Source organism: Tursiops truncatus, chromosome 4, assembly GCF_011762595.2.
Source record: "Tursiops truncatus isolate mTurTru1 chromosome 4, mTurTru1.mat.Y, whole genome shotgun sequence".
NCBI classification, from domain to species: domain Eukaryota; kingdom Metazoa; phylum Chordata; class Mammalia; order Artiodactyla; family Delphinidae; genus Tursiops; species Tursiops truncatus.
The window spans coordinates 22,101,026-22,126,494 of NC_047037.1; the positions used below are offsets into that span (position 1 = coordinate 22,101,026).

The window sequence follows — 25,469 nt, forward strand, 5'->3', positions numbered from 1 at the left end:
AATGTCCTTTAGGGTTCAGTGGACCATGAAATAGTCTCTGCTGAAGTAACCCTGGTGCCAGCACTGAGACAAACATTCATTTTGGCTGTCAGCTAAAAGAACTTGGAAGAAATGAAGCACATTTATTATGTACTGATATATTCTGACTAGATAATCCTTTTTAGTTGGAGGCACTATAAAAGCAAGTGCAGATTACTGTTGGCAAAATAGTAAAAAATAAAATTCAGTTGAGCTGCAAAAGTTTTGCCTCCAATTTCACAGGTGGGTAATTTTCTTTATAAATTTCTATTAAAAAGTTTTGCTGGGAATGAATATATTATTAAATAAACAATTTATAAAATAGTAAAGTCAGATGAATCAATAGACCTGCAGAATGATCATTTTTTTATATTTTAAAAATTTGATGCTTTTTTCATTGTTATAGGACCAGTGGTTCAGTTAAGTAACTCTGCTAATAAGAACTGGCATTATTATTAGCATGAAAATGTAGTTATAGTAGAATTTTTATAAACCTTTTTATCTTAGGAAATGATAAATAATATCCTTTGTGTTTATAACTGTGGAAAATTAATCTTAAATATTGGCTTCTTCATATTCTGAAATATTAAAATAATAAGCTGGTTCCTGTTTAGCCATAACCTTAAAAAAGTGGTAGCAAATATTTCTAGAAGGTAAATAAAACAAGATTAAATTACCTTTCAAGAGTAAAGAATAGGTATCTTAAACATGGTACAGCAACAGGTTGACCTGTTAGCCATCTTTCAAAGGAAAGAGACACATTTAATTGTATATTGCACCGTTAAGACGTCCCTTAGACCAGAGGTCCCCAATCTTTTTGGCACCAGGGACCAGTTTTGTGGAAGACAATTTTTTCACAGACCGGTGGGGGGAGGGTATGGTTTCGGGATGATTCAAGTACATTATGTTTATTGTGCGCTTTATTTCTATTATTATTACATTGTAATATATAATGAAATAATTATACAACTCACCATAACGCAGAATCAGTGGGAGCCCTGAGCTTGTTTTCACTTACTACTCACTGATAGGGTTTTGATGTGAGTCTGCAAGCAATTGATCTATTATGGTGTCTGTGCAGTCAAACCTCTCTGCTAATGATACTCTGTATTTGCAGCCACTCCCCAGCGCTAGCATCACTGCGTCAGCTCCACCTCAGATAATCAGGCATTAAATTATCATAAGAAGCCTGCAACCAAGATCCCTCGCTGGCACAGTTCACGGTAGGGTTCCATCTCCTAAAAGAATCTAACGCAGCGGATCTGACAGGAGGTGGAGCCCAGGCGGTAATGCGAGCGACGGGGAACGCCTGTAAATACAGATGAAGCTTCGTTCGCTCACCTGCCGCTCACCTCCTGCTGTGCAGTACAGGTCCGTGGCCCGGGGGTTGGGGACCCCTGCTTTAGACGGTTATCTAAAGTGTTATCTTTTTAAATGGCAACTTACTTCTTTGTAAGTGATTTCATCAAAGCCAGTATTTTGCCATCTCTTTCTGTGATTTAAAGCGTTTTAGAATCTCACCTTGTCCTACATTTATTCCAGTCATGAGTGAAATAGCAACAGCATTAATCTAAATCCAGTTGTTCTGATCTGGAATAAGTGAGGTGGATTTTCACACCTAGTGGTTCTGCCATTTTGATAGCAACTATCTCAGACTAGTTCTCAATTCACAATAGCCAGACTTACCCCTCATCCTGGTATATATCCTAAAGCACAGGGCAGTGATAACAGATTCAGGGAGCGATGATGGCTTTATAGAACACGTCAAAATATTTTACCAGTTACAGTCAATAGAAAAATAATCTGTATGAGTAAAAGGACCTTTTTTTTTTTTTTTTTCTGATTGTCTTTATTTGTTATCACATTTTGGGAAAATTGCTGGATAAATTTTTACCAAATTTTGGAGAGTAAGTTTTGAGTAGTCCATTTGGAATACATGTTATGTGACACATTCAGAATTTACTTTGGAGGTTAAGATTGTACCTCAAAAATATAATTATTCCTCAAAGAAGCCTATTTTCACAGTCACAAGCATAGGTGTAAGAAGCTCCTCCAACGAGTAGTGGCAAAGATCTATTTATTTCAGAGGCTAACGATTTCCCCAGGCAGTGACAGTGAGGCCCAGTAGCCCAAATGAATTCACTTGCCATCATTTTCATAAACTATTTCATATCCTACAATTAATCTTATATAGGTTAAGCTTTTTGAACTAAGGAATGGGTTCTAATGGAAGAAAATAAATACACTTTCATTATGTTCATTATACAAAATCCAGCCATTACAGAAATACATTCCATATTTCACCAAAGGTAAGCTAATACAACTATTTTTACCTGTCACTAAGTAAAAAGTGACTTTTAATGAATCAATAATATAATATTGTCTTATTTAAAAATTTAGTTTTATGTTTTTGGAAAAAAGATCTTTACAACTCAGTCAGACCTAGGTTTTTATTTTTTTAATGCAGAGGAGGAAAAATTTCTCCTCTACTGTCTTAGCATTTCTGGCTGTGCCTAAGAATTACATGGACATAGGACAGATTAACAGGAGAAAAGCATACATGTTTTAGTATTTTTTTAACACGTATACAGGAGTCTTCATAAGAAAAATGAAAACCCAAAGTTTCAGTTAGAGTCAAATGTTTATATACAGAGTTTATATAAAGAGTAGTAAATTATGAAACCTTGACAAGTCAAAGGGGGGTGGGCTAGGGTAGTTAATCATGAAAAAGGGACGAAAAGGATAAGAATTGGTTTAACAAGCTTTATTTGTACAGATTTCTCTCCACCTCAACTTCCCATCTCTGGTGAGAATGTTTCTTTCCTCATGGTATAAAGAAAACATCTTTCCCATGACAGTGTTATCTCTTGCTTTCAGGGAAGAAAAAAAAAAAATAGAAGGTCAGAGTGTCCTTCTTGCATCTGCTCTTTTTCAAATGCCTTTAACTTAAAATAGTCAGTGTGTCCAGTGGCATATTTTGGGGTGACATGTTCTGAACTCCTTCATAAATCACCACCATTTTGCATATTATATTAATTTCCTATTGTTGTTGTAATAAATTACCACAAACTTAATGATTTAAAACAATGCAGATTTATTGTCTTACAGATCTGGATATCAGAAGTCCAAAATGGGTCAGCAGGGGTGTGTTTCTTGTGGAGCAACAGGAGAAAATCCTTTTCGTTACTACTTCCAGCTTCTAGAGGCTGCCTATCCTATATTCCTTGGCTAAGCCCACTTCTCCATCTTCAAAGTCAGCAGCAGAGTATCTTCAGATTTCTTTCCCTGTCCCTCCTTCCCTCCATTCTTCTCTTCTTTCTTCCCTCTCTCCATCCCCTGCCATCTCTCCCCAATTCTCACATCTGCTTCTGTAATCACATTAACTTCTCTGACTGTGAGCCTCCTGTTTCTCTCTTATAAGGACCTTTGTCCAGGGTAATCTTCCTATCTCAAAATCTTTAATTTAGTCACATTTGTAAAATCCCCTTTAGCATATAAGGTAACATAATCACAAATTTTGGGGATTTTAGGATGTGGATATCTCTGGAGGCCATTATTCTGCCTGCCATACATACATAAAAGAAAAAGAAATACAAGTGAAATAAATTAATTGTGGCTTATCTAAATTTTCATATCCAGAGTTCACTTTTAAAAATATTTATCTATAGAAATATAAAACTTATTAAGGAAGTATAAAAATCAAATATATAGAATTCAATAAAATATTGCAAAGTGAACACATGAAGCATGACAGATAAAAATAGAATATTGCTTGTACTCAAGAAGCTCGTGCCATCTCTGAATCTCTCCTTCCTCCCTCCATTCCAAAAGTAACCACTCTTATTCATGACACTTTTTTTTTTTTTTAGTTTTGTCTATTCTGAACTTTATACAAATTGAATAACATAGCAAGGCTCTGTGGGTGTGTGTTAGCATGCATGCCCGTGTGTGTGTATGTAGCTTGTTTTGCTTAATATTTTACTTTTAAAATTAATACATTTTATTGTGTGGACTGTAGCTAATTATTTTCATCACTCTATAGTATTCCACTGATAGAATATACGGCAATTTACTTATTCATTGTGTAGTTGATGGACATTTTGGTTGTTTGTAGTTTAAGAATATTCTGAATAATGCTTTTTTGAATAATCAATTACTTGTGTCTTGGGGAATACAAGTACATGTTTTCATTGAAAATATACCTGGGAGTTAAATAGCATAGGCATTGGACATGTATGTATTCAGTTTTGGATGACATCACTATGCTAATCTCCAGAGTGATTAAGCTATGTTTTACTGTCATGAGTTCTGGTTGCTTGCTTTACATCCTTGCCAACAGTTTATTAGTGTTTCTCACTTGAAGCGTCCTGGTGAATATGCACCAGGATTTCACATTACACTCGTGTTATATCTTAAGTTGGCATTCTCTTGATTATTAATGAGGTTGAGCACTTAAGCATATTTTCATAATGCCTACTGGGCTTTTGGATATCTTCTTTTATGAAGTGTCTACTTAAGTATTTTGCTCATTTTTTCTGTTTGATTATCTGTCTTTTTCCTTATTATTTGCGAGAGTTCTTTATTCTGGATCCTAGCCCTTTGTTGATATTATGTTTCAAGCATCTTACACCATACTGTGGTTTGCCTTTGTATACTTTTAAGGGAATTTTTGATTAATAAATTTTTTATTTTTAAGGTCCAATTTATCAATATTTTTCTTTATGGAAAGTGATTTTGAGTTCCATTTGAGATTTTTTTCTTGCTACCTTTTTAGTAACAATATTCTCTACTGGGCTTATAATATATATGTAATGAATAAACATTTAAAGAATGAATGAATGAATAAAAGAATGATTGCTGAATGATTATCCCACCACCCTTTTACACTTATGTCTGTTATTAATTTACTTAAGCCCAATATATAAAGGACTTCTTTCTGTAGCGACTTCCTTTCAAAACTTCTCTGTCATATGTTTCTATGCTTCCCTCTAATAGAGAAAGAGAGCTAGGTAATCCATTTGCTCAGGCTGCTACAAAATTAAGATTTTTTAAAACTTCCTCATCAGGGGCTTCTTTAATATTTATGTATATATAATATAAAGAATATATATATTTTTTTCCTCTTTCTCTTTCTCTTCCCCCCCATGGCTTAACTGATTTGTCCTTTATGCAATATCAATGACTATTAGATTTTTGAGGTCACACATGTGGCATATATTATCTCCTGGTTCTGTTTACCCCTCTAGGTGATCACCTCTCTAGCATCAAGACAGTGACAGGGAGACCTGATTTGCAGCCTGATTTGCAGCCTGATTTGCTGCAATCCAAGTCCACTCTCAGGAGACATAAGGAAAGTGAATCTCCACCTTTTCCCAGGTATGGTTTGTATGAGGCAAAGATGTCAACTAGTTGATAGAACATGTGAGGGACCACATATATCACTATGTGGTTATCAGACCATAGGATTTACTGATTATGTTGACTGACCATGTGGGATAGACAGTAAGTGCGCTACTTCCCACAAGTTCTCAAATATATATTTTATATTTACATATTTACACAATAATTTTCCTCTGTTTTCATTCTGACAAGGTATTTTCCTGAAGTAATTTTACTTCCCAAGGAACCCAATAATGCAGCCTACTTCTATATTCAAACTGGGCATGTATATCCATCTCCTTAAGTGGCCAAATCACAATGATTTTGGGAGTGTATGCCCTTCTGGTCTACCTTGTTTGACATTAACATCATCTGTTCTAGTTTGTTTTCTTCTAAGCATGTGTTATCCATATAATGTTTAATGATCAAAAATATGCAAAGAAACAGACATTTACTAATGATTGTAATAGGCACCAGCTGGAGTTAACATCACATGTTTAAAAACTGTCTTTGCTCCTGTGTTTTGGTGAAACCATTTTGCTCGCCTTACTGAAGCACTCTTAGACTTATTTTTATAATTTATTTTACTACTAGCATAGTAATTTCCCTCAAATCAGTTTTGCAAATAATAAAGGTGCATAAAAACAAACAAACAAAATAACTGAATCATCCTTCCCAAACCATCTACTGATTTTTGTCTGAAATTAAATATACCAAAAGTTTTTCAGTTACCCAGATTAGAAAAGCCATACCCACATTGAATTCTCTATTTGGGAAGCTGTCAAACCTTGTAGATTCCGTTTCTGCAATACTTCCTCTTTTCCATTCTCTTTTCTGGGACCCAAATTCAAGATTGTAGTGTTCTTAAAGCACTTTCAAGTCAACTAACACACTGTTGCTAGATTGTCCTGCCTATTACATACATTTAATCGTAACTCCTTAGTTCTCAGAACACTAATAACTCCCCATCGCTAAAAAATTAATGACCATTGAGAACGATGTTGGCTGTGGGTTTGTCATATATGGCCTTTATTATGTTGAGGTAAGTTCTCTCTATGCCTACTTTCTGGAGAGTTGTTTATTATAAATCGGTGTTGAATTTTGTCAAAAGCTTTTTCTGCATCTATTGAGATTATCATATGTTTTTTATTCATCAATTTGTTAATATGGTTTATCACATTGACTGATTTGCATATATTGAAGAATACTTACATTCCTCCGATAGACCCCACTTGATCATGGTGCATGATCCTTTTAATGTACTGTTGGATCTTGTTTGCTAGTATTTTGTTGAGGATTTTTGCAATATGTTCATCAGTGATATTGGCCTGTAGTTTTCTCTTGTTTTGATATCTTTGTCTGGTTTTGGTGTCAGTGTAATGGTGGCCTCGTAGAATGAGTTTGGGAGTGTTCCTCCCTCTGCTATATTTTGGAAGAGTTTGAGAACGATAGGTGTAAGCTCTTCTCTAAACGTTTGAAAGAATTTGCCTGTGAAGCCATCTGGTGCTGGACTTCTGTTTGTTACATTTCCAGCAAGATCAGGAACAAGACAAGGTTGCCCACTCTCACCAATATAATTCAACATAGTTTTGGAAGTTTTAGCCACAGCAATCAGGGAAGAAAAAGAAATAAAAGGAATCCAAATTGGAAAAGAAGAAATAAAACTGTCACTTTTTGCAGATGACAGGATACTATACGTAGAGAATCCTAAAGATGCCACCAAAAAACTACTAGAGCTAATCAATGAATTTGGTAAAGTAGCAGGATACAAAATTAATGCACAGAAACCTCCTGCATTCCTATACACAAATGATGAAAAATCTGAAAGAGAAATTAAGGAAACACTCCCATTTACCATTGCAACAAAAAGAATAAAGTACCTAGGAGAATAAATAAACCTACATAAGGAGACAAAAGATCTGTATGCAGAAAACTATAAGGCACTGATGAAAGAAATTAAAGATGATACCAACAGATGGAGAGAAATACCATGTTCTTGGATTGGAAGAATTAACATTGTGAAAATGACTATACTACCCAAAACAATCTACAGATTCAATGCAATCCCTATCAAACTACCACTGGCATTTTTCACAGAACTAGAACAAAAATTTTCACAATTTTTATGGAAACACAAAAGACCCTGAATAGCCAAAGCAATATTGAGAAAGAAAAACAGAGCTAGAGGAGTCAGGCTCCCTGACTTCAGACTATACTACAAAGCTACAGTAATCAAGACAGTATGCTACTGGAACAAAAACAGAAACATAGATCAATGGAACAGAATAGCAAGCCCAGAGATAAACCCACACACATATGGCCACCTTATCTTTGATAAAGGAGGCAAGAATATACAATGGAGAAAAGACAGCCTCTTCAATATGTGATGCTGGGAAAACTGGACAGCTACATGGAAAAGAATGAAATTAGAACACTCCCTAACACCATACACAAAAATAAGCTCAAAATGGATTAAAGACCTAAATGTAAGGCTAGACACTATCAAACTCTTAGAGGAAAACATAGGCAGAACACTCTATGACAAAAATCACAGCAAGATCCTTTTTGACCCACCTCCTAGAGTAATGGAAATAAAAACAAAATAAACAAATGGGACCTAATGAAACTTAAAAGCTTTTGCACAGCAGAAGAAACCATAAACAAGACAAAAAGGCAACCCTCAGAATGGGAGAAAATGTTGCAAATGAAGCAGTTGACAAAGGATGAATCTCCAAAATATACAAGCAGCTCTGCAGCTCAATATCAAAAAACAAACAACCCAAACCAAAAATAGGCAGAAGACCTAAACTGACATTTCTCCAAAGAAGATATACAGATTGCCAACAAACACATGAAAGGATGCTCAACATCACTAATCATTAGAGAAATGCAAATCAAAACTGCAATGATGTATCACCTCACACCAGTCAGAATGGCCATCATCAAAAAATCTACAAACAATAAATGCTGGAGAGGGTGTGGAGAAAGTGGAACCCTCTTGCACTGTTGTTGGGAATGTAAATTGATACAGCCACTATGGAGAACAGTATGGAGGTTCCTTAAAAAACTAAAAATAGAACTACCATATGACCCAGCAATCCCACTACTGGGCACATACCCTGAGAAAACCATAATTCAAAAAGAGTCATGTACCACAATGTTCATTGCAGCTCTATTTACAATAGCCAGGACATGGAAGCAACCTAAGTGTCCATTGACAGACGAATGGATAAAGAAGATGTGGCACATGTATACAGTGGAATATTACTCAGCCATAAAAAGAAATGAAATTGAGTTATTTGTAGTGAGGTGGATGGATCTAGAGTCTGTCATACAGAGTGAAGTAAGTCAGAAAGAGAAAAACAAATACTGTATGCTAACACATATATATGGAATCTGAAAAAAGAAAAAAGGTTCTGAAGAATCTAGGGGGAGAGGAATAAAGACGCAGAAGTAGAGAATGGACTTGAGGACACAGGGAGGGGGGAAGGGTAAGGTGGGACAAAGTGAGAGAGTGGCATTGACATATATACACTACCAAATGTAAAATAGATAGCTAGGGCTTCCCTGGTGGCGCAGTGGTTGAGAGTCCGCCTGCCGATGCAGGGGACACGGGTTCGTGTCCCGGTCTGGGAACATCCCACATGCCGTAGAGCAGCTGGGCCTGTGAGCCATGGCCGCTGGGCCTGCGCGTCCGGAGCCTGTGCTCTGCAACGGGAGAGGCCACAACAGTGAGAGGCCCGCGTACCCCAAAAAAAAAAAAAAAAAAAAAAAAAAGATAGCTAGTGGGAAGCAGCCACATAGCACAGGGAGATCAGTTTGGTGCTTTGTGACCACCTAGAGAGGTGCAATAGGGAGGGTGGGAGGGACACACAAGAGGGAGGAGATATAGGGATATATGTATATGTATAGCTGATTCACTTTGTTATACAGCAGAAACTAACACAACAATATAAAGCAATTATACTCCAATAAAGATGTTAAAAAAATAATAGAAAAAGCAATTATACTCCAATAAAGATGTTAAAAAAATAGAAAATAATTAATGACCATTGATTTTGATTAAAAAGTTTTCATAAAAAGGCTTATTCGGGCTTACCTGGTGGCGCAGTGGTTGGGAGTCCACTTGCCGATGTGGGGGACGCGGGTTCGTGCCCCGGTCCGGGACGATCCCACGTGCCGTGGAGTGGCTGGGCCCGTGAGCCATGGCCGTTGGGCCTGCGAGTCCGGAGCCTGTGCTCCGCGACGGGAGAGGCCACAACGGTGAGAGGCCCGCGTACAGCAAGAAAAAAAAAAAAAGGCTTATTCACTTTCCAAAGTCTATCACTCCCTACCTCCAATAGATAAGCCAGAATGCCTTATTCAGTGTATCTCAGGATTACCCTATATATTTTTAGTTCTGCAGTTTTGTTCATCCTACTTTTATTTCTAGAAGGCTATGTGACATATGCTCTTTTGAAAAAGCACGTTCATCCTTCAGATGTCTCCTCTGTAATGAGAATTTTTCTGCCTGGGCTGTGCCTCAACTGGATATTGGTGCTCCTTTCTTCGGCTTTTCTCTTTGTGTCCCTCTTATAGTTTGAGTCTGTATGTTCCTATAACAAAGTGGTGCAGTTATGCTGTACAACCATCCTTAAGGAATGGCCCCTATAGTGAAAACTGTTGATGTTCTCCTCACATTTCCTTGGATCGTTTTTACTGTTTCTTGTCCTCCCTTCTTTCCTCCCCTACTCCCACCTGGTACAGTTTCCCTTCCAACAGCCAGAGCCTGCATATCTTTATCAGAAGAAAACCCTTGGGCTACTGGAGCCTGCTGGCCCTAAGGTATAAGCTGTAAGACCTATAAGGTCCTGGGAGTTGTAGTTCCTGGGGGAAGCCTTTAGCCAATGACCAAACTGGTGCTAGAATGTAAGAGCCAAGCTCCCCTGCTCAGGATGACTCAGCAGTGACTTACCTTGCAGCTTCCCCCTGGGATCGGGCTGATGCTGCCTGCGATGGCAGGACTTTGCCTGAGATGGCATCTTGCTTGGCCACCAGTTCTCTTCTCTTCTCCTTCCTCTGCTCCCTTACTAGTTTTTCCTGGGAGCCCTTCCTTCATATCGTGTACCCAAATGCTTATTTCAGGGTCTCCTTCTAGGGAATCTGATCTAAGACTGCATTCCAAATACCTCCAGTAGTTGTCCAGTTTAACTAGACATAACTTAGAGGGATAAGTCAAATTGCTTAAGTCCTCAAATAGCAAGTGCAGAATGCTGCCAGTATTCTGAACAGGTTCTAATGCATGGTTGCTTCTGGTCTAGCTTTTAAACCCCATGGGTGTTTAAGAGGAGGTGTTGAAGGAGAGAAGGTTAGCATTTATCATTATGTTTGTGAGGGAAGACATGCTTACCATATAAACATATTGTTACAATGACTCTGATGGAATTGGCTGTAGTTTGTGCCGCTGGCTTGAAGAGTTTGAACTCCCTTGGGCTATTAGAGTCTGGGATTTGATTAGTGTTGGCTGCAGTCTAGTCCCTTATCAGCTGTTTCTGCAACACATCAGTTCTCTGTCATTCAGCAATGTTTTTGCTGGGAAATAATTCTGACAATCTGGTCTATTTAAATTTATCAGATAATTGTATGCAGCCTAGTCTTAGTGGATTTTCCACTAAAATACTCCATGTTTTCTTCTTGACAAACTTCATCTCACTGTTAAGCTATGATAAGCAGCCAGTGTCTGGCTAAGAGGCCACGGATTGCTGTATTTTCAGTTCTGAGGGCTGTATTGAAATAGCCAAAATAAGGGATGGGATTTATAGACCTTTAAACTCTGTCATTCTCAGAGATCATATAGATATTGCTAAATTGGCCTCTATCATTTTTAATAACCTTGAAATCAAGTATTTGCTACATCTGCTACATTTTTCTTTGAAATTCTTATCTTTTTGAAAATGTTTGGCTATAAGACATTTATGCAACATAGGAGAGCCATAATTCCAGGCATATCATTTTATCAGTTCTCTGTGTTACATTATATATTCACAGCACTGCAGTTTTTTGCCTCACAATTGTCATTTTATAGCATGCTTGGCAGATGGAGAGTTACTGTAGCTACTTTTTGTTATTTTTTAATTTCCAAATGATTTGAGCTCCTTTTCACTGTAGGAAATTATCTTCACTTCCAATAGGGATTCTACTTATGTTTAGAAACTGGCATTTTGAACTAGAAAAGTCAAGTACATGAATCAAAATCTTTACTCTTCATAAAAATACAAAATATACTGAAACGGAATACACCGAGTTGTGAACTTTCTGATTTATTGTAATTTATAAAAAATATGTTTTTAGGTACAAAAATATACATCTGCCAGTTAAGAATCCTTTTTTTGATAAATATTTTGATATATATTAGGGATAAATTTTGTATTCCTAATAAGGCATAACTGTTGAGCAAATATAATAATAAGAGTTCTCAGGGCTTTGTTTAGTCTTGGGAAGATGTAACCTAGAGAGAGATAAACTCTTGCTTCTGATATAGTGGCCTTGAGAGAAAGACGATAGATCAGTGAAAATCTGGTTTTGCTATAAAAGATCAGAGTGAGGGAAACACTTTAAACATTGAGCTCTGCTTATAGAGCTATATAGATTCATAGTTCTGAGTAGACATTTCCACTAGGATGGCACACTGAAATCTGATCACATTGCTGTAGCTCTACCAATAGGAAGAGGATGAGAAGGATGAAGATCCATACAGTCCACTCAGAAGCTACACGTGCCTCCAGGGAAGAAGGCCCAGACTCCTAAGATCCTTCTTCTGCATGCCAAGTGTGCCATTGCTACATTTCTGTGCCTTGTTTTTGAAGCTTCTCGCCCTGAGACCTTGCAACTTGTATTATTTCTGTCCGTATAAAACCTGAATGAAACTTGGCCCCCTTTACTATATTCCCTGAGAGATACAATCGTGCTCAGCAGTGTGGATATAGTGCCCTATTCTTAATGCTCAGTGTATAGAGCAGAATCATAGAGTACCCTGTGCAGCCTCAGTCACATCCACATCAATGCTATTGACCTTGATATTCCCCTGCCTTCTGAAGCCTACCCACTCCCTTCTAGTTATCCACCTGCCACATGGAGCAGCCTGGACAGTGGCTCCTTGTTCTCTACTCTACTTGCTGTTCTCATGAGACCCATCCTGCTACCCTACTCCCCCTTCTCCAGTGCCTCAGGAAGTCTGCCTGTCTAAAACCCTCTAAAATCCTGGTAAATATAATTTTTCTCTTACTTAATAATAATTCACTACCTAATAGTATGACACATGCTGGAAAAAGGTTATGAACAGAGTGGTATGGTAACACAACGGAAGCAACAGCTCCTTCTCAAGGATGGGAAAGATCAGGTGAGGTCTTCTAAGAGGAGATTACTTTTGAACTGGTACTAAAATAATTAGTAGCATATAGGAGGTCCAATTGGTGAACAGAGGGTAAGAGAGAGCATTTTATAAATTAAAAAAAAAACTTTCTAGATGTAAAGTGTTCTTAAAAATGAGACATTGTGACTCATTATCTTGGGTAGATTGCCATGAGAAACAGATTCTGAGTTGGAGATTTGCTGCAGAAGGTTGATTGGGAAGACATCTCGGGAACAACAGCACTAAAGGGGGAAGCAGGACTGGGCAGAGGGGAAAGTTTAACCATGATGCTATTGGAACAGAAGCCTTGGGAGATCTTCGGAAGCTCCAGAGCTGGACAGTCCCACAGAGTCGTCTCCAGTCAAGGTGAAAGGCTGAGCCTTACTCTCCCAACATTGCCCAGCTATTATATGTGGGCTGCCTCTGAGAAGAGTGCATAAATAGGAGCAGGTAGCTCTCTTCTGGAGGACAATGACCAGAGGCAGCTGGGGGAGTTAGTGCCAGACTCCTGAAAGGAACCTGGGAGGCACACCACACCAGGTACTGCACTCGTGAAATTTATGGATTCCTTAGTTATCGGCTTTGAGAGTAGATACCAGCTGTTCTCTTTTTGCACTGACTGGACAAGATGTAGCGTATAATGTAACTGTATACATTAGTAGAACTGATGGTCAGTTTTACTGAGTACTAGAAAATTAATCATTTTCTATTGTGTTAACTTTCCTGAGACATGTAGGCATAAATAATGTCTAAACCTTTTCTTGAAGTGTTTACCATGTTTGCCCTGGCTGACAATTATATCATAGCATGTTTACCTTGGGTGACAATTTTGAAAGTTTATGACAGTTGGCTTGAGGATTTTAGACCCCCTGATTAGGCAGAGTTAGGATTAATCCTGTAGGGGTAGAAAAAATGATCTAGATGACTTATTTGGGACTAAGTAAGCCTAATTTTATTCTGATGTATAGTTAAATCTTATGATAATTGATTCAGTTCCTCATGAGAAATTCTAAATGCTAAATGTTGCTTTTCAAATATGCATGTTATATATGTTTAACATGGTAAGGTCACAGGTCTAAAATTATAGATAGGCCTATAATGGATTTATTAATGATGTGACACTATCAAAAGTTTAATATTTCTAAATACCTTGTATCACCACTTAATTTTTTATATCACTAAGCAGTAGATTGTTTTACATTAAAGATTTTCTATTACAGTGATTGCAGTAATTAAAATCATTGAAGCCTGACTCAGTATAAACTGTAAAGATGTATATTTGGATTCATATATACATAGTCTTGTCATCTTTGTCACAGGAAGAATGCATGCACTTTATTTTCAAAGACTGGGACAGTTTATTAGAAATGATTTCATTTTTAAATGTGTATTTTTGATAGGCAGAAAAAGTAAAAGAGAGTTAACTGGTTGAATTGCAGTAGAAAATTACATTCATGATTCAAGAAAATTTGTATTATATGTATCTACATAAAGTAAGTTAGCAGGTGGCCTAAGGAGAATGTCAAGTATCATGTCATTAACTAGGAAATAAAGCATTTGGCAAAATGCAGCACCCATTAATGATAAAAACTGAGCAAACTAGGGCTTCCCTGGTGGTGCAGTGGTTGAGAGTCTGCCTGCCGATGCAGGGGACACGGGTTCGTGCCCCGGTCTGGGGAGATCCCGCATGCCGCGGAGCGGCTGGGCGCGTGAGCCATGGCTGCTGAGCCTGCGCATCCAGAGCCTGTGCTCCACAATGGAAAAACTGAGCAACCTAAGAGGGAAATGGAAGTTTCTCCATCTTTTTTTTTTTTTTTGCGGTACGTGGGCCTCTCACTGCTGTGGCCTCTCCCGCTGCGGAGCACAGGCTCGGGACGCACAGGGTCAGCGGCCATGGCTCACGGGCCCAGCCGCTCCGCGGCATGTGGGATCTTCCCGGACCGGGGCACGAACCCGTGTCCCCTGCATCGGCAGGCGGACTCTCAACCACTGCGCCGCCAGGGAAGCCCAGTTTCTCCATCTTATAAAGGACAACTAAGGAAATCCTACATCAAATATAGTACTTAATAGTTATATGTTAAATGCTTCATCCAAGATGAGAAATCAGAAAAGGGTGACCATTCTCTTATCTTTTACTTAACATTGTACTGGAAGTCCTAGTCAGAGCAATAATGCAAGAAAATGAAATAGTGGCATATATCCTGTAACGGTAACTACTCAAATTAGCAAGTGAATTTAGTAAGGTAGGGCATATGGTCAATATATAAAAATCAAGTAAATATTAATATTCTAGCAATAGATAATTAGAAAATGAAAATTAAAAAAAATCCCTAAAACATATCAAGAAACAAAACAACTTAAGCTATGAAAAATCTCTTTATACTAAAAACTACGAAATGTTTCAGAGTCATTAAAGAAAACCTAAGTAAATAGGGTAACAATAACAGATTTATGAACTTATTGAGAAGACTGAATACTGTTAAGATATCCTTTCTTTTTGTATTAGTTTTCTGAAGCTGCCATTGAAAAGTACCACAAACTGAGTAGTTAAATAATAGAAATTGACTGCTCACATTCTAGAGGCTAGAAGGCTGAGATTAAGATCTTTCTGTTGGCTGTGAGGGAACATCTATTCCATGCCTCTCTCTTATATTATGTTGTCTTGCTGGTAATCTTTTGTGTTCCTTGGCTTGTACAGGCATCACCCTAACTTCTAGTTTCATGTCACATGGCGTTCTTCTGGTGTGTATGTCTGTATCTAAATTTCCCCTTTTAATAAAGACACCAATCATGTTGGATTAGAAGGCTACTCTACTCCAGTATGGCTCCTTTTTAACTAATTACATCTGCAATGACCCTATTTTCAAATAAGACTACATTCTTAAGTATTAGGGGTTATGAGGTCAACACATGAATTTTGGGGGGGACACAATTCAATACATAATACCCTACAAATTTATTTATAGTTTTAATATGATTTCAACAGAAATCCCTAGTAGGGTTTTTTGTTCATTTGTTTTGGTAAAATTAACAATCTGATTCTAAACTTATGTGGATATTTCAAGGACCTAGAATATCCAAAACTTCTTGAAACGAAGATGAATATTAGAAGGCACATGCAACCTGCCTTCGAGACAATATAAATCTATAATACTCAAGATATGTAGTATTGGTTTAATCTTAGAAGAATAGATCAATAGGACAAAATAGAGGGTCTAGAAATAGCCCAAACATTTAAGGTCAATTGATTTTTTTCATAAAGTTGCTAAGGTAATTCAATGGGGAAAGGATTGTCTTTTTAATGCAATAGTGCTGAAACAACCAGAAAAATATTTGTTAAAAAAAAAAACAAAAAACATCAACTCCTCCCTCATGCCATACATGAAAATTAATTTTTGGATCATACACCTAAAACAAAAAGTTAAAAATTTTTCTAGAAGAAAACAGAAGACAACATTTCTACACCACTGAGTAGAAAATATTTTTTAGGACACACAAATCACTAAGCATAAAAGCAAAACAAAACAAGAAATTACATGTGTGAGTACACATGCACACATACACACTACAAAAAATGGTAATATGAACATCATCAAAATTACAACTGCTTTTCAAGAGACTCTGAGAACACCAAGGTGTTAGGTGACACTAGCATGGGAAACCCTACAACAAGCAGTTCAACCTTGGAAATCTTTTTGTCCCTAGGCACCTGAGACTCCTTTCTCCTACCAAGAGACACTGGCCTGGACTGGGGGAACCCTTCTGCTCCCTCTGATACCATCAGCAGCTAGGTTTGGGCACCCCACTGGCATCAGATAAACCAAATAAACCGAAGTCTCTGAAAATTAAATTTATGGAGCCACAGAACAACAAGGTAGAATAGCAACAGTGCACATAACCTAAACAGAGTGACTGCTTGCTAAAATAAAAAATTTAAATAGGACTTAGGCTCTCCTAACACAGACAACATGTTCATCATACAAACCAACATCACCCATCTTACCAAGAATCAGAAAATAACACTTGAATGAGAATAGAAAATCAACTGATTCCAACATTGAGATGCTGGAGTTATCTGACAAAGACTTTAAGGCAGCCACCATAAAAATGTTTCAAAATCAATGAAAAATTCATTTAAGAAAAATGAAAATATAAAAGTTCTCAACAGTGAATAGAAGTAATAGTAAAGAATCAAATGAAGCTGATATAACTGAAAAATATTATAATGGAAATAAAAAATTAAAAACAAATCACTAGATGGACTCAATAGTAGAGTGAAAATGACAGAGAACAGATTCAGTGAATTTGAGAATGTATCAGTAGAATTTACCTAATCTAAACAGTAGAGAAAAAACAGAAATGAACAGAGTTTCAGGGACCTGTGAGACAATAACAAAAGATTCATGTTCATCTCCTCAGAGATAATTATTAAATATACAATAAGATCAAAGGATTCTCTATCTACCCCTATCTTCACCATATTTCTGAGGTGAAGTAAGTTATTTGAAAGTAGATATGTTTTCAACTTTCATATTCATTGAAATTCATAATTCATTAATTCAAGAAATAGTGAATATTTGCTCTGGGAAAGAGAGTTACTGTTAAGCACTTAGCAACATGGAGGATGTAGGGACCATCTGGAGATCCAGACCATATTAAATACACATCAAGAAAGAGCTGTAAACCTTTTAAATTATAATTATTTGTTTTGGTAAAATTAACAATCTGAGGACAGGGTGAGGAACCAAAGGGTGGAACAGGGTGAGGACAGGGTGAGGGAACCAAAGGACAGGGTGAGGAACCAAAGGACAGGGTGAGGAACCAAAATGTCAAATATTTATTGTGTCTTTATGGCCCGTTATTACTGACTCTGTGAAGTGTGTTCTCCTTTAGTAGTTGTAAGCAAATGAATTGTGATGCATTTGTGATTATCATAGCTAATTGGCTTATTTAGATTTCTTCGTTTCTGGGTACAAGCACAAAGCTTGGCCTATAAGTGCATTTTCCTTTTCACTGTTAGTAAAAAACAATATTGAAAGCAACCAGATAACTTGCTATTTTCTGTCTTGACAAGATTGAATTCATCGCTTACATATTTTAATAGAAGCATTTTTCTGATTTGTCATTTTGTACAACAGCCTGCTTGAGAGTAACAGTGTCTTCCTGTGTAAAAAGTAAATAAATAAAAGTTACTCTGAAGTATAACTTTCTCTGGACTGGGGCTAACCTAGGTCTGAATCAGAAACCAGAAGTGGGGGAAGAACACTTCCCCCACTTCACTATAAGGTCATTATACATTTGATTAGATTCCTTTGATTAGTTTCCTTCTACATGATCCGTTTAGGCTTGTCATTTTGTTTTTTCCTCACTTACACCTCTCTTCTGAAATGCACACGCACACACACACACACACACACACACACACACACACACACTGTTAAATAGAATTAAAACTATCTTTGACCCTGACTGGGAAAGAGTATTCACAATCAGTTTCATTGAGGTATTGATGAATAGGCTTTGAGAAAACAGGCTCTATTTTAAATTATTCTGACTTGATTATTTAGTAACTTTTTAGGTGACACTCTTCAAGTTCCATTAGCAAATGAGAGCTTTGCTCAGCAAGATTTAATTCCCAAATTCTAGAAAAAACACACTTATTTTCATATTTGAAAAAAAAAACTCTTTTCAAAATGTTTCTGGAGGGCACTAATGGAAAATAAACCAGTTTAAATGCATAGTTAATCCCATTTGTAAATCTGGACCTACCTATTCTATTAAGTCACTAAATGGGATGCATTCCCCTTCACATTCAATTCAATGAAGATAAATTATAACTGTTGGTAATTAGTTAATTGGTAATTTGCTCATTCATCTTCATATTGTGTTTTTTTTTCTCATCTTGTTTATTACATTATTCTTTCCTCTTTTTCATTTCTGAAGATAGGGAATAAATTAGAATAAATATCAGCCCTGAAATTCCCAAGTAACATAAACCAAGCAGCTTTTAGTGTTTAGGAAATTAGATTTAATTTAGAAGTGGGTAAGGAAAGACAGGAGGACATGAAATAAGATCCATCCAAAGTATAATGTAAAACTGCAATTCTGAAATAGTGCAAAAGTAAGAGTGAAAGTTATAGGAGCAGAATACATTTTGGCGTTAGAAGAATTATGTTCTTTCTGACCCTTCCTTCCACTATGGAGTGACCATGGGCAAGTAAGTTTGTGTCTCTAAATTTCTGCTACATTGTACCAGTTAAGGTTCCTAAATTCAAGCAGTGAAATCAGTGGTTAGTTAAAGAAGAAAAAACATTCATAATAGGATATCACACAGTCAATCAACACTCAGGAGGACCAGAGAATCTGATCTGGTGACTTTCCTGCAAGAACAAATGCCCATATCACACTGCACTCTCTGCTGTTAAGAAAGCCCACATGGCTGCTTCCCTAGGGCACAGACAACACAGCTCACACCATGATGCTGTGCATCAGATGTCAAAATCTCCACTCTGCAAAGCATGACACATCCTTTACCTCTCAATCAGATATTAGTTCCTGCAGGATACCTCCCTCCTCATGTAGCTTTTACAAATCAAGGTCTGAAGCAGTTACACTTCATTAGTAGAGCCTAGGTTACCTGCCCATGCGTTATGTTCAAGAAAGTTGAGAAAATAAATTTCTAGCTTTTCCCTTGGGCAAGTAGGACTTACTAATATAAATATCTTAATATGGGGTAGAGGAGTGTTCAAAAATTCTGGGTGACCACAAAATTCGATAAATGTACACTATCGTCTCCTCAATGTCAATATATAGCTTTTTTCTATCCTTAAATTTTCCAACAGAAAAGTAATCTCATACAAGCTGATGCAACTTTCCTCTGGGAAAAAAAAAAAAAAAAAGAAGAAGATACATACTCACCTCCTGAAAAGGTTGACACCCTACGTCCCAGTAGTCAAGGCACATTGTACCAAGTCCAAGATACCTAGGTGATGTGCATCCCTACACCACCTCCTCAAAGCCCCTTCTTGACACTCCGTAACCTAGCATAATATGTAAAGTAAATCTCCAAAAGTTTACCTTGTATAAAATAGTACAGCAAATGTTAGAAGAGTAAGAAAAGAAGAATCAGTTAAAATATGAATATATATATATGTGTGTATATATATATATATATATATATATATATATATAAAGAGAGAGAGAGAGAGAGAGAGAGAGACAGAGGGAAAGAAGGTAGTATGTTTGCTATAAGAATAAATATATGTTCAGATGTTAGAGTCATTTTTGCAAATGGTCCTGAGATTGTAGGACCATTCTTCACTGTCTGCTCTATGTTCTGTTTACCTTCAGTCAGAACTTCAGCTTGTCCAGAACTTTTATGTGGCACCATATCCCAAACACTAATTCCATATCAAGTTGATGTCTCAGTCATCTTGCCTGTCAAAGTTTGCTGTAGTCTTCTCTTAATGTTTACATGGAAGCACTCACAGATCCCAAAGAACACCCTAAATTCCAAACATACCTCTCTCAGCAACCATTGGAAATCAATAACATTATTCCATGTGATAATCAAGATCAATCTATACAGTCAACATCATAACTCATTTTTTTGTCCATTCTTCTGTGCCACAAGGAGTCCATTAATGGCATATTTTCAGCAATTTTGGCTTCCAGTTTAAAGGAATCAATGTTTTTTCACCATGTAGAAATATCCCTTTCTTGGGTTCTGTGATAGGAACTCTGCTACGTCTCTACCACATTGCTTTCTCTTTCAAGACCCAGAGGAAAACTTTTCCCATGCGTTTCTGCAGTTTGTTTGGGGCCGTGTGACTAAAGTTTAGTTAATGTGATATGGTCAGAAACAACATTAGCTGTTTCCAGATGTGGTCCTTAAAAGAACCCCATTTGAACCTATCGCCCTTTCTCCCCTTCTGCAATGGAATTGGAGGTCACATGTCCTAGTTGTTGTAGCTACCAGGTGGGAAATACTGACCAGTCTGCATCAGACTGTGAAAAGTATATGTGGAAAGAATGGTTTTTGTCATGCCAAAGAGATTTGTTTGCTTATTTCCTTATTTGCCATAGCATAACCTACCTTATCCCTACTTTTACTGGTACTAAGTCTTCCAACCCAGCAGAATTCAAAAGAATAAGAATGAAACATGTAGCTTTCAAATGTGCCAAACAAGTGACATTCCAATTTCAACTCCTTTGTTCCTAGACTCACAAATTTTGGCTATAGGGAAAAAAGTGGTACACTGTTCATTAGTTACTGTTCTCCCAGTAAGATGGTGGACATGGGGTGGGGATTACTTCTGCTGTTTTCTGTACATTGGAATAAAAAAAAGTAATCTAGCTCAGTTCTGACAGCTCAATCTCTAAGTTTTTAATGCTAAGAAAAGTAATGTTGTAGCTAGAGGGAAAAAAAAGTAACCTGAAATTAAATTATCTGAAGGTAAAGGTTTAAAATAATATTTTTGGTTATAATAAGTGGATTAGAGAAAGTGATGGTTTGATGTAGAAAGAATTAGAGTAATCAAGTTTAATCTAACGTCATCGAATGCTCACTTATGACTGCCCATGCATGTTATTTAAATTCTCCAAAAATGCAACCGTCTTATTTGTAAAATGGTTTTAATGCTAACAAATATTATAAATATTAAACGGTTCACTTATTTAAAAGTTATTGCACAATATGAGAGGTAAATGTTGACAGTCTTAAGAATATTATCACTTTTGCTGTGTTTCTTCATTAATTTATATATTTTGAATATATAATGAGATTTTTTTCTCTTCCTTGACCCTAGCTAATATTCCTTGTGAGTAATATGTTAGTATATCCATTTATAGCTAAGCATGAAAGTAATGTTTCAGAAATTTCAGTATCCTGTTTCTTCACCTGTAATGCCAAGGTAGTAAATTGTTATGATAGCCAGAAACTAAGAATCTGATTGAACAAATTATTATTTTTAACATTTTTTAGAGGCTGAAACTGAAATAGTGGAGATGCAGGCAGTGAAGATGAGCCAGAAGTATTTCGTAATGAAAGATCAAAACATGTTTCTAGGGCTTCCCTGGTGGCGCAATGGTTGAGAGTCCGCCTGCCGATGCAGGAGACACGGGTTTGTGCCCCGGTCCGGGAGGATCCCACATGCCGCGGAGCGGCTGGGCCCATGAGCCATGGCCGCTGAGCCTGCGCGTCCGGAGCCTGGGCTCTGCAATGGGAGAGGCCACAACAGTGAGAGGCCTGCGTACCGCAAAAAAAAACAAAAACAAAAACAAAAAAACATGTTTCTATCAGTTGGTACAAAAGAATAATAAAGAAGGTAAGCAATTACACAGGAAATAGCCACTCTCCAGATACATATACCTTGAAATCAGTGTGCAATTCCCTCTGTCCCAACTCTTCTCCTTAAGCCACATAAAATTCCTGTCAGCTTCAACTTCAAAATTATTTTAAATCTGGCATTTCTTTTCATCTGAAACTGTTGCCGTTTCAGACCATCATAATTTCTTGCTTGGATATACAATCAATGCTATTTTCTTCTCCTTTTATACTGAGGCACATGTGAAGTACAATGAACTGGCATTTTTAAGGTGTATAATTTGACTGGATTGGATATAAGTATACAACCATTAAACCATCACCTCAATCAAGGTAATGAACATATCTATCACCTCTGAGAATTTTCTCATGCACCTTTATAACTCTCTCTCCCTTCTCTCCACCCCTAGGCAGATTTGCTTCATGACACTAAAAGTTTGTTTGAATTTTCTGTATATAAAATGTATACCTTATCTCATCTTTTTTTCTGACTTCTTTCGCTTGACAATTATTTCGAGATTTTATTTGTTGCCTGCTAATATTGCATTTCATAGATACACTACAAAATTTTCTTTATCCATTCACTTGTTGATGGATATTTGATCGTTTCTAGTATTTTGGTTATTATAATTAAAGTTGCCATGAATATTTGTGTACAAGTGCTTATGTGGATATATGTTTTCTTTTCTCTTTGCTAAATGCCTACGAGTGTAATGGCAGTGTATGAGAGTTTCATTTACACCATCCTCGCCAACCTTTGATAAAGTGAGTCTTAATTTTAGCCATCATAACAGTATATGGACTAAGGATGTTGAACACCTTTTCATGTACTTATTCATCGTTCATAGGAGAATGAACTTGTCATTTTTCTTTTGCTATGCTTATTCAAACCTTCTGCCCGTTTTTAAAAGGGTTTGTCTGTTGAGTTGTAAAATTTCTTGACAGTCTTTTGTCTGTATGGCCAATATTTTCTGCCAGTTTTTTGTGCCGTGGACTCTTGACTGTCTTCCTGCTTTACTCTTATTATATTCTCAAAATATCAATAATTTCAGGTCTCATTCCTGCTTAAGACCCTCAAAAGTTTTCACTTTGCACTTAAAATAAATTCCAACCTCCTCACCATTCTCTCTAAGGCTTTATGTTATCTGACTTCTGGCCATGTTTCTGTTTTCATCTCCCCCTACTTTCTTCCTCACTCTGTGCCTCACCTACCGTCTTTTTTCTGTACCTGGTACACCACACTAGCTCCTGCCATTACTGTTCTCTCTGTCTGAAATTCTCAGTTCAGAGCTTTCCCTGCTTCCATCTTATCGTTCAGCATCGGCTTGAATGTGAGTATTCCCTACTTGCTTTAAACTAATGCAACTGTACCCTTGGTCACTCTATTCTACTGATTCTCAACACTTATAAAAAATCTGATATTATATACCTTTAAATTTTTGTTTTTTGCTTGCTCTATCTAGAATGTAAATCTCATAAAAATTAGAACCATTTCTGCTATGTTCAGTACATATCTTTAACACCTGAAACAATATCTGGTATAGGAAGACCTCACTAAACATTTTCTGAGGGAATGAAAATCGGTACCCTGTTGTATTAACAGTCATCAGTGTGCTGGAGCTGACTCAGACTGGCCCAGGGAGCTGTTCGTGTGCCTTTCTCCCCAACTCCATTCAGTGACATGACATTGTTAGCTTGAAGGAGATCTTGGTGGAAATATTCACGCCATATTAATCATCAATGCCACAAATAACGGCTTTTTTCCTTCTTTCTTAAGAGTTGGTTATTAAACATTTACTAGCATACCCTATGTTGTAAATATTCTACTGCATGGCTGTTAACTCATTTTTGATGAGTTCTACTCTGACTGTTGAGGGTGCTGGTTTTGATGGTAGGGGCTTGGAGTTTGTCACCAGTGACAATATGAGGACAGAGCTGCAAAGCTAGTGACAGTTCCTGTTCTATCAACTTCTGGTAGGTTTACCTCTAGTTCTGCGGGTTATGGTAGCTATCTGGGTGCAGAGCCTTTCTTTTTATGTCTCAGGGCTCACACTCACTGATTTAGCCTATGAGTAGGCAGGTGGTAATGGTTATCACAAACAAGAATGAAAGACAAAACAGTAGAATGAAACCTTTCTCCTAAATAGAAAATACAGTTGTATCTAGAGGGTGTCCTAAAATCATAGTTCAGTTTTGAGTCTCAACAACCTTGGAACTATAACGGCACAAACATAAAAAAGAATCATCTGAAAATTTAATTACTCTGACTTATTTCCTTTTGAATGTTTTGAATTTTATATATAACTTTAATAATTTTAAGCAGGCAAATCAAGGGTATAATAGTCAAATATAAGAAAACTATTTATATAATGAACAAACTTTATAGCATCCCCAAAGATGAGACAACCAAATCAGAGGTTAAGATAAACCTAGTAATTGTCTGATTTAAATATAGTCCCTCTAGGTCACTTTTATGCTATTGTTTACTTATTCTCAATGAGGAAAACTAATTAATTTTAAGCAATAGGTGTAAAACTTATAGGATTGGAATAAAATATTACCTGATTCAATTCAAGTATTCATATTTCTTCGAATTATTATTGTTTGAATCATATTTAAAATGAGCATTCTAGTGTTAAAATTCAACAGTTAAGACTAGATTTAATGTTTTATAATTTAACGCAATTAAAATTTAAAAAAATATATTATTAAAGCTTGCTGCACTGAATTTTAGTTAATCATTGAAAGATTAATCAGAAGTATATGAATTTATAATCAAGCACTACCTGCTCTTTGGGAACAGAATTAACAGATTTTGAAGAACTTGATAAAATTAAATGTCCACATGGCCAAACAAAAGAAAATATTCTTGAATGCCTTAGTTTATGAAAATTAAAAACAAAACCAATAAAACATTTCTGATATATTTTATATTTTTTGCTAAATAACTCAGTTAAATTAATAATGTAAAATGTATGGAATTTAGGGGTCAGCTGATCCAAGTTTGAATGTAGGTTTCTGTTACTTTCTGGCTGAATGATCTCTATCAAATTAATTGAACATTCTGGCATTTATATAATTCACCTATTTTTCCTCACTTAGTGTCAAGAATGAAGACAAAAATCAAAAACAAAACAGGTTATATAAAAAAACCAACAGGATTAAACATGCCTCTTGTGCATCTCATCTCACTGTAATTGCATTATATAAGATTTATTATCAGAATACCTAGTAAATAGTAAATGATCAGTATGTTAGAGTTGTTACAGGATTATTACTATTTCTGGTGCTTTGAGTACTGAAGACAGAGAATTTTCCTTATTCTGGACCTACTGAATTTCTTTAAAGCTTGAAGTT

General features: G+C 36.6%; 1 long non-coding RNA gene across 1 annotated transcript in view; it reads left to right on the plus strand.

Moving 5' to 3' along the window:
• The window catches only part of LOC141278451 (uncharacterized), a 47,270-nt gene that overhangs the window by 6,279 nt on the left and 15,522 nt on the right, over positions 1 to 25,469 (plus strand). The window contains exon 3 of the long non-coding RNA XR_012331203.1: positions 5,265 to 5,394. This is a non-coding gene — a long non-coding RNA (uncharacterized lncRNA). The remainder of the gene's footprint in view (positions 1 to 5,264; positions 5,395 to 25,469) is intronic.